The sequence below is a fragment of the Blennius ocellaris genome (assembly GCF_963422515.1).
Source record: "Blennius ocellaris genome assembly, chromosome: 4".
Lineage (NCBI taxonomy): Eukaryota > Metazoa > Chordata > Actinopteri > Blenniiformes > Blenniidae > Blennius > Blennius ocellaris.
This window is the reverse complement of record NC_137653.1, coordinates 15540292-15550775: the sequence shown is the minus strand read 5'-3', so window position 1 is coordinate 15550775 and position 10484 is coordinate 15540292. Positions and strand designations below refer to the sequence as shown.

At 45.3% G+C, this 10484-nt stretch overlaps 1 protein-coding gene across 4 annotated transcripts in view; it reads left to right on the top strand.

The window, feature by feature from the left end:
- Positions 1-1217: 1217 nt before the first annotated feature.
- Positions 1218-10484, top strand: part of foxp4 (forkhead box P4) — a 43045-nt gene continuing 33778 nt past the window's right edge. For all 4 annotated transcript variants that reach the window (XM_080494945.1, XM_080494944.1, XM_080494943.1 and 1 more), the window contains exon 1: positions 1218-1321. The gene's annotated coding sequence lies outside the window, so the exon portion shown is untranslated. The remainder of the gene's footprint in view (positions 1322-10484) is intronic.

The following is a 10484-nucleotide window of genomic DNA, read 5'->3' as shown; positions in this document are numbered from 1 at the left end:
GTTCCACAGTTTCGTGTCGTTTTGAAATGATGCAGTACAACAGATTTTGTAGCACTGCAAGGTTGAGTAAGAGCTTCCATTGGTAAGGTACATCTTTCATTTGGCCGTTAATTTGTGGTTGGCACACACACACACACACACAGATTTTCATAAATCAATATTTACTAAGGAACCTTTCCCCTTTGAGTCAGAGGAAGCAAATGTGCATCCTGCTGTCTCCCCCTCTCTAACCCTCTGTCATGACTTTGTGCGTGTGTGTGTGCGTGCGTGCGTGCGCGCGCGTACAGTCAGGGCAAGGTTGTCGTTGTGTGTTTCTGATGGGTGTTTTCTAGTTGTGTTTTCAGAACAGTTGAAGCACTCCAAAGAAAATACCTGTTTTCCCCGAGAGAATTATTTGTCTTGACGACAGAGAGCTTCTTGTTTTAATAAGACACACCCCCAAAAAAAGCAACATTTGATAAAGAGGATTCACAGGAGCAATGATGGTCGGAAAGGTTGGCTGGAAAAAGTAGGTGATGGTGAAGGAGCAGAGGGGATCGTCGAAAGGTTAAACAGTCGGAAGGATGAATCAGCAGCACTCAACAGTCGAGCGGAGTGAAAGAATGGAAACTGAGCTCGTGAGCAATGGTGTCACTGGTCTGAATGGACAAGACTGTAGGGCAAGAGGAGGTTTGAAGAGGTGGGACATGGTTAGTCAAAGCTCTTCAGGGCACGTCAGGGTAAACGATTCCTTACATCACCCTGACACTCACAAACACAGTTCATTGGACAATCAAAAATGTGCTGACACACTTCTGCCTCAGAGGATGTGGAAAACCCACTTTTCACCGTCTTTTGAAAGCGATGAGGAGGGAAGGATTGTGGAAGAGAGTAAAACCCAGGAGGAGGAAAAGTAATAGAATGATGGTTAAAACCGGGAGTCGGTGATGGTTGTGAATGAGTCAGGATGAACTCAGACCCACACAGACACACCCACAAACAGGCCGCGTGCCAGGTGGGTGTCTCAGGTTGACGAAATCAAGCTTGGCAGAGGTAGTGGGGGTTTATGAAACGGCATTTGAGTCAAGAGGGAACGTCCTAATTGAATGGGCCCTTGCATGTGTAAGTGCACACGTGTGTTCTCCTTCTTCTAAAAGTGTGTTTTGACTTGTTTTTTAAACAGTCATAATATTTCACTAAGTGACCACATGTACTTGGTGGAACATTTGATCATCTGTTTCTTTCTTCGCAGGCACTCCAGGCAGCCAGACAGTTCCTCCTCCAGCAGGCCTCTGGTCTGAACTCTCCTGGCAGCAACGAGGTCAAACAGAGCCCCGTGCAGGTCAGAGCACACACACACTCACACACACATACACACATGCAGATGGACAAATCCAGCGTTGCTTTGTCAGAATCTGTATATTATTAAGCCGCTGGCTGCTGCAGCTTTGTTTTCACCAACCTGCCACGTCAGCTGCACTGTATGTTATAGCTGCCTACTTCTCTCTCCGTTTCCCCCTCTCTATATCTTTTTTTTTCTGTCTGTCTGTCTGTCGCTCTCTTTCTCTCTCCCCCCTCTGTCTGTGACTGCATGTGTGTGTGATTGTTAGTATGTGAGTGAATGAGGTCTTTGTAGAGATTGGCTCGCGAGACGTTTTCAGAGTTGAATTCCAGAGTGAGCAGCGAGAGCGGGGTTGTCTGTAGTGAAAGCTACTGAAAGGCTCTTGAAGAAGACACACAAAGATGCACACGCATGCATTGTAACTTGCAGTGTGTGTCAATAAATATCACACAAGACATCCCAGTTGGCTCTCCTTTACATAACATGCAGGCGACATGGAGAAGTGATTTATAGCCCGATCTCATATCAATAAAAGTTGGGTCTATTAGAGGAGTAAGCTGTCTGAGTATTTCACTGCTCTTCTCATTAGCACATGATAAACAGACAGCTGGTCCATCATAGTTTGGGAAATAGGGAGAAGAGATGGAAGCGAAGGAGGAAGACAGATGTGAGTCAGAAGGATAAGGTAAGATTTAATGCGCAAAGTCTACAATTCATGAGTAACTCATGGGGAAAAAGAAACTTCTCAGTTTTTTTGAAATAAATCTTGAAAAAAGAATGCAGATTAATTGATTGTAAGTGTAAATGGAGACAAATTAATATGATTAAATAATATCAAACAGATTTTCCAATGAAAAGCATCTAACTAGCATGAGTGATGTTTTTTTATTGCCTATATATCACAACGACCGTTGGCAATAATAATATGTGAAAAGCATCAAGACGTCCAGTATTCAGTGAAACACAATGGGAGGTACAATGTGAGTTAAGCGATGTGCGCTCAGGTTATTTTTTTACTCCCACTCTTTGAAACTCCCTGATTTTCCTACTTGGCTGTAGCATCTATAGAATAATAAGTTCATGGATGCAGTTGTGCAAATGTTGGCTTCTGATGCATAGTAATCTTTGGCTGTATTTTTTGCTTTGTTTTAGGGGAATAAAAAGGAACATTTGATACAGCGTTACTTACAGTCCTTCATGTTAGAGCACAAAAAGAAACACCAAAACCACATAAAACTTAGAAACCAACCAACAGAACGTCCAAAAGTAAAGATTTTGAACTGCCGGCCACACAGTTTAATTGCTAAGTGACCTCCGGGATGTAGAAAAATGCCACCGAATTAATGACTGCTTATTACTCAAGATGTCAAAGCTGAAATGAGATTTAAAAAGTGCGATCCTACAGATTACTCTTTAATAAAAACCTGAATTGGAATCAAAATCACTTTATTTACCTTGGATAAAAACTGTCAGCTGTAGAAATTACATTTTAAAAGGAAAGAGGACTAAATAAATACAGCTTTTATGACATATCTGTTTTGGGGGAAATCTTTTTAAGATTAAAGTCACATTGAGACTGTACTGATTGTAAAATGCTGCTGATGTCAAATAGTTTGATAGTCATGCCCTTTATATCAGATGTTGATTACAACCCAGTATCTCTTATTGCTGGTAGTCCTTAACCATTTAAGATGTGGACTGTTTTGAGTCCACATCTGCAATCGATTCATGCTGGACTCCTGGTTTGCTCTGTAAAACAGCAATTTACAGAAAGGACAGGGATTTCAATTGTTACATTATGACTTAGCACTTAACTGACTCAACTCAAAACCAGCTTAAAGGACTGTGATGTTAGGTAAATAAAAGAAAACATGTTGTGGGGGAAGTCAAACTCGGCGGTGACGTGTAATAGGCATCTCCTGTTATGCGGCGCCGTGTCAGGATCCGCAGTGGAGTCGACTGTAAATGTTGACAAGCATTTTCACATGAATGGGGTCAAACGTAGGTCGAATGCACATTCAGTTGACCTGCTTCAAACACACATCTCCCATACTTCGATGCTCTACTTCCTTGAACTGAACACACACGCACACACACACACAGCTCTGCTCCTCCTCTACTCTCCATCTCTGTCTTGTTTGTCTTGTTTGTTGCGGCCTGGCCCTGCGATCCACTTTATACTCTCCAGGGCAACCGTGTTACATCTCTGTTGTCTGAGCTGTCAGCTCACTTGGCCCCGTACACCCTGCCAACACACACACACACACACACACACTTGGATTTACATTCCTGTGTGTGTGTGCTTGCGTCGACACAGTCACAAGGACAAGTATACGCTGGTTGTTCTCTGTATCCCTGAGCTTAAGTTTGTTTACTGGACATCACAATTTTTTGGTGGCAGGTCAACATTTCTTAATTACTGTCATTTCCAGGTTCACGGTCACCTTTAAATCACTACAGGTAGTTGCTGTAATAGAAGCAATCATCCACCAGTAACAGAGAAAAATGAGTGAGCGAGCAAAGCTTGATATTTCATCAGGTTATTTCTAAAGGTGGCAATAAGCGACCTGCACGCTGGCACAGTGGCTCACATCAGGCACAAAATGGCCGTTCTCAGGTTGGTTCCTGCTGGGCTCCTCTCTCACATGCAAATGAGCCTCAGCCAATAATGAGATCTTTAGGAGCTCGATAATTAGATTTTTCCCTTCTCTCTGAGGGAGAACGGCAGAGGCAGACAGGGTGAGCGGGAAGACTTCTTTTCGTGTCTTGACTTCTCTGGAAAAGCCTTGGTCTGCGCTGACAAGCCCCCTCCTTCCACCCACCCACTATACCCCATGCCCCCCCCCATTCTTACCCTCCCACACCCCTCCGCCTTCCCCATCATATTTCTTTTCTTTTCTTTATTTATAATAGAGGGGAGGATCTGAGCGGAGAGAAAAAGAAACTCTGAGATTGTATCTGTTCTTTGATTGGTTGTTCAGAGATGGTCTCTGTGTTTGGCTGGCAGTGTGAGATGGTATCAATCCAGTGTGTGTGTGTGTGTGTGTGTGTGTGTGTGTGTGTGTGTGTGTGTGTGTGTGTGTGTGTGTGTGTGTGTGTGTGTGTGTGTGTGTGTGTGTGTGTGTGTGTGTGCGTGCGTGCGTGCGTGCGTGCGTGCGTGCGTGTGCGTCACGCTGTCATGCGTCACGTTGCGGAGAAACTCGACAATAGCTCAAGTCTCTAGACAGGCAATTGCAGAAAAAATTGATTGTGTGCATCAAAATTGCAGCTACAGTTGCTGAAAAGTACAAAATATTTTTACAAGTGATTATTTAGGAGTCAGTAGTTTTATAATGACTGGCACTTGAAACAAAAGACGGCAAGAAATAACACCTAATAACGCCGGCTGAAAATGATATTGCTTCAAATGACAGTATGAAATTGGAGAACTGTGTTGCACAAGTTGTTATGTTTAGAATGGTGTCAACCGAAATGTAGGTGATTTCTTTCTGTTGCCAGCGATATCGTTTTTCTCGTGACAACTGAAGGCAGACCGAGCATACAACGATGATCCGTCTCCCTCCCACTGTCAGAGGCTACACGTCAATGATATCTTCATGTCTGTGGAATTTGGATAATTTTACACTTTTAGACGCGTGTTTGTCATGAGTGTTGGATATAATTGGCCACAGTTACCTTAATTGGTTGTGGCACAAGTGCTACCGAAAGAATCGTTGGGCACGTGCGCAGTTGGCAGACAGAGTAGGCATTGGCGGATTACCCAGCATGATACGTAGCATGCCTGTTTGACCTGCCGCAGGTTTTTTTTGTTTTTTTTTCCCCACAATGGACACACTTTGGCACGCCCTCGTACACTGGGTGGGCACGAGCAGACACATATGCACCACTTGGCAGACGCACGCCTGGCACACTTAACTCACTGGCACTTGGCATGCACACATACAGATTAATGCACACGTGCTTGGCTGTGGCCCATACATATGTAATTGAATAGCGCGGTGTCCTGTTTTCATGTATTATTGAGGAGCTCGTTTAATTAGGAAAAAAATGAAAAGACTCATTAGAGATATGTTAATTAGCTTGGCTCGCTGCTCTCTGGAGAGAGCTGACACCGGCGCACTGGGATGGAGGAAAAGAGGGAGCCATGCAGGAAAGACGGGCGGAGGAAACTGAGTCACCGCAGTCTGGTTCTACACTCTCAGAGGTTCATTTCACTGCAACTACTTTCAAATCAAGTTTTCTACCGTGTTTTACTGCATTTTTCTGTATGTTGTTTTTTTTTGTGTTTTTTTTTAATCCTCTCTCTCTCCTGCTGCCTCATTTCAACTCCTATAGATTTTTGAGAAAGCACTAAATGTGAAGATTGGGGCTGGGTTCAAAGTCTTTTAACTAATCAACAAAAGTATGTGGAGAGATGAGTGTTGAGCCCCCTGGAGCCTGCGCAACTGAAGCAGTTCCTTCTTTCGTCCTCTTTTATTTCCTTTCAAAGTGTTTTTCCCAAAGCACTCCTTTTGTCCACTCAATGAAAGTGCTTAGTTGGCAGTTTCTCTTATTTGATGTGGAGGGAATTGTGGCTGTGCGTGCACACGTTGGTGTGTGTTTGTGTGTGTCTTGGAGGGTAGTATGGGATCCTGACAGTTTGTGAAGGGTGCAGGGGAGGAGGCTGGGCAGCTCGTGGATTGGGTTTGGCTCTGGGCGGAGGGGTGGACAGACAGACGAGAAGGATGGAGAGGAAAGGTTTGGGTCTGGCCACTGAAGTGTGAAACTCTTATTTTGTGATTTGAAACATGAGTGAAATCAGTAATGAAATATGGTCGATAAAGGCCTCTCACACTTCCCAATGAAGTGCCCTGAGTGTGTGTATGTCTGTGCGTGTGTTTCTGGAAATGTGTTGTCATTTTTATTCTGAAGCACTGGGGCGTTAGATGGAGGGAGGCAGTGGAGGAGAAGGAGAAGGGTGGGGGAGGTGGATTATCCACTTGAACTTACTGGTCTTTCACTGTCCTCTCTGAAGTTTTTTTTTTTCTTTCTGGCCTTTTCTTTTTTCTTTTTTCTTTTTTCATTTGTCTGCGTCCTGTCAGACAGAGCTTTGTTTTATACACTTCCACACACATACTGTTTGTATATGTGAGTCAAAGCGTACATGCCCAGAGAGCACAGGACAAGTTCCAGCTCCCAGAACCCGGCTCACTCACTTTTATAGATGACTGCTGTCTCTCACTGTGCACTCGCATAAACTTCACCTTGGGTTTGCTCTACTTGGGTTCAAATCACACTCTCGGCAAGCGAGCTATTCGTGTGAACATTAGCCGTGACTCCAGGGCCCTTTGCAATGATTTACTAAAGGATAATTAAATGGACAATTATTAAGAAGTGCAACCAACTGAACAAGTGAATCATTTCCTTTCTTGCTTTGCTTCCATGAGCCAAGATAACTCAGACTGATTGTTTTTACAACACTGCTTTTTCGTTTTGTACATCACAAGTGTTCAAGGTCTCATAAGATTTCAACTTCCTTTTGACTAGATAGTTGATTCATTAAAGTATTTCGAAAAGGTGAAAATAACCAAAGGCTCATAGTGCTTAGAACTCAACCCTCCTCTTGCGTGTTGGTATTTGTTTGTAGCAACAGCAGCTTACACACATACACTGCTCACAGACGCAGACCGAAACATTACTCAGCAAAAAAAATGTTTGAAGTTGGAAGCTGCAAGATGCCCGTATCATTCCCAACCCCACCTGGCTTCGCTCATCAGTTTCCCCCAGAGCAATGTGGCCCCTGGCCCTGCAGCAGATTAGCTGGAGGAGGGGTACTCACCACACACAATGGGGCCCTTTTATTTCCAGTGGAGGCCTGGCCCTGAGTTCCAAACAACACTCTCAGCACAGTAGGCACTCCTTCTATTCCTCGTTTTCACTCAAATGGTTTTTCTTCTGCTCCTCTCTTTTCTCCCTTGCCCCCCCCCCAACCCACTCCACCTCATTTTCTCCTCTCATTTCTTGGTGTGATGAGCACAGACAGGCTGTTTACCTGAGGGGCTGAAAGATGGAAGGAGTGATAGTGATGATAGCGAGTGAATAAACAAATGCTGAAACCAGCAAGCATGGGGGGGGGGGGGGCATTAAGTCCTTTGCCCGTCAACAGGCTATGCAGCGCTGACACACACGATTTCAAACACATGCCGCGTCAAAGAGGGAACGCATTTCTGTCCTGAAACATTTTCCACCAGGTGAAGTCAAACTTAACCTTCTTAATCTACAAAGGCAGAAGAAAACTTTTTAATGTGTATATATGAGGTGTCTTCATACACCTCAAGGTGTGTGTGTGTGTGTGTGTGTGTGTGTGTGTGTGTGTGTGTGTGTGTGTGTGTGTGTGTGTGTGTGTGTGTGTGTGTGTGTGTGTGTGTGTGTGTGTGTGTGTGTGTGTGTGTGTGTGTGTGTGTGTGTGTGTGTGTGTGTGTGTCAGGGAGGGAGACAGAGAGGCAGCCGTCGCTTCCATGGTGAGGTGGTAATGCTCAGTGACAAGGATAAACAGCGCTGGGGTTTGCTCCTGCCGAGCAAGGGGGTGAGGAGGAGGAGGAGGAGGCGGAGGAGGAGGTCTGTGTCAGCCCCTCTCTTCCTCCTGCTCTCCCCTTGTCATTTTTTCAATTATCCCTCTCTCCTGTGTGTCCCCATAGACCCAGAGGCAGGGCCTGCATCATTTAGACTGAGAGCCTGTTTAGATTCTGATTATAGCCTCTTTTCTTCTCACCACTTGCTGCCATCATACACACACGCATGCACGCACGCACACACGTGCACCGACATCCCGCTTTTGCGGTGAATAACCAACAAAGTAGATGTATCTGCTTGTGAAGCTCAGGGGAGTGTTTATGGTCACTCAGGCCACTGGCTGCTGCGCTCTTAGGAAAATCGTGTGTTGGCAGATCGCCGTCATGCCCTCAAAAAGCATGTTTATGTGTGAAGAAAGATATTCTAAAACGTGCTTTTGATCAGTTTTAAATGCAATCGTTTTGGTGCACGAGCATGCATTAAATCACATGGGGCAGTTAAGCCGGAGATGATGCAGTCATTTAACCAGCTTGTATCTGTGTAAACACAGTGATGAGCTGAGCTGGGCCTATTCCCCAGTAGCGCCGTGCTGGTTTTAATATCAGATAGCCATCCCTCTTCGCTTCCTGAGGTTTCATCTGAGATGGAAAGTGGTGAAAGGCTTTCCTCCTTGTTAGAATGAAAAGTCATCAAGGGAGGAGAGGAGAGGAGAGAGGGATGGAGCTTCATTGAAATGCATGTTGCATTCCCCCATTTCTCTCTCTTCACTCCTCTGGGACTTCATGCCTTTCTCCTCCTTCTCCTTCCCATCTTTCTGGCGCTCCTTCGCTCCCCCTCTTTCTTTGTTAATCAGTTAAACCCCCTCTTCAAACAACCCCTCTAATTACTCCTCAACTCTCTGTAAACGACAGGGCTGTCTCCTGCCTCTCCTCTCCTCCCTCCATCCCTCCCTCCCCCAGCTCCCTCTCTCCATGGCTGGGGTTGACCTCTGTCAGCCAGCTGACCCCACCGCAGTGTGTCTCTGCCTGCGCGTGCTTGTATGTGTGTCCTCTAATGAGTGATTCTTGCATGTTAATGATATTGGCAACATCATAGGTTTTTTTTCCCCAAATCGTAGCTTTTATTAGTGGCCGGACGTTCACATTTAACAAACACCTACAGCGCAGCGTTGTCTGTGTTCGCGCACATTTAGCCATGCGTGTCCATGCTGGCAACCTTTGCTTGAGCCCAAGGCGACGCGTTCTCCCTCCAAAAACCTGCCTGCTGGTTCCTTTCTTTCTCTGCGTGACTCTCCACGCGCATCTCTCTATTTCGCAACCATTATTTGCAATCTCCCTCCTTTTCTTCCTCAATGTGGAAGGCACCCTTCCTTCTCCCCATTTCTCATCTCGCCAATCCACTTGCTTCCCCTCGCTTCACCTCTCTCTCACTAATCTACCACGCATCTCTCTCTTTTAAATTAACATGCAACATGAGGAAGGAGGGAAAAAAAAAAAAAAAAACGACGACAGCGGAAAAAAATTAAATGCATTTAATAAATGGCTGACTTCAAATCGCCCGGCTTTTCAGACTCTCCCTATTCACAGTCCAATGAAAGGGGAGAAATCATTCACCAGGAGAGACAAAGCCGAATGAAAATATAATTCTGCATTGTGAGACGCTTTTGTCCTGGCCCGTCAAATCGCTAATGGTGAGGCTTTTGTTTTGTGGCGGCGCTCTCAGGCTGGCGGTGTCGTATGGCGGTGGCAACGCATGCCCCATAATCACCACGCTTTGTGATATTAGATTATAGGGGCAATTAATGGCGTCAAACCTTAACTACTCAGCATTCAGCCTGAGACACACACACACACACACACACACACACACACACACACACACACACACACACACACACACACACACACACATATTACTGTATATTTACACTTCCACACAGACGCACACATTTGGTTCTGGCAACAGAGCGTCAGCCAACACACAGAAAGGTGCTATAACTCCAGTAATTATTACGCCTGTGACTTGAAAATGTCGATGGCGGTGTGTATAAAATAGAATGTATGATTTGTCAGGGAGGAAGAATGGGATGCACAAGAGCAATTAATTACAGCTTTTCATTTGGCAGCTTAGAATGACAAGGCCCAGCGGCGGGGGCACGCTGGCATGACGCCAAGCTGCACCCATCACCGCCCCCATCTTACTCACTACTCCACCTCCCCCTGATCCCTCTTGCCTGTTCTTTTACCAACTGCCACAACACCACCCTTCGCTTTACTTCCTCCGCTCTGACTTCATCTTTTTTTTTTTTTTTTTTGCCTGTCTCCCAGCTTAAACAAACTGTTGCAGCTTTATCTCCACATCCCAACATGTTCACGGCCTATGGTCCATAACCACCTGTGCTTTCCTTTCCTTACCTTTTGTTCTATCGCTTTGTTGGTATGTTTGGTCGAAGGTATGTTAATTAGAGAAGCCTTGTTTGATGAAGCCATAGACTGAATATGGGGGTTGCTGACAGGAACGCGAGCATAGGGAGAAGCCGGGAAATGGTCGGAGGAGGGAGGTTAGATGTGTGGTAAAGAAGGTGTTAGTGTTTATGACCAATCTTGTTTAC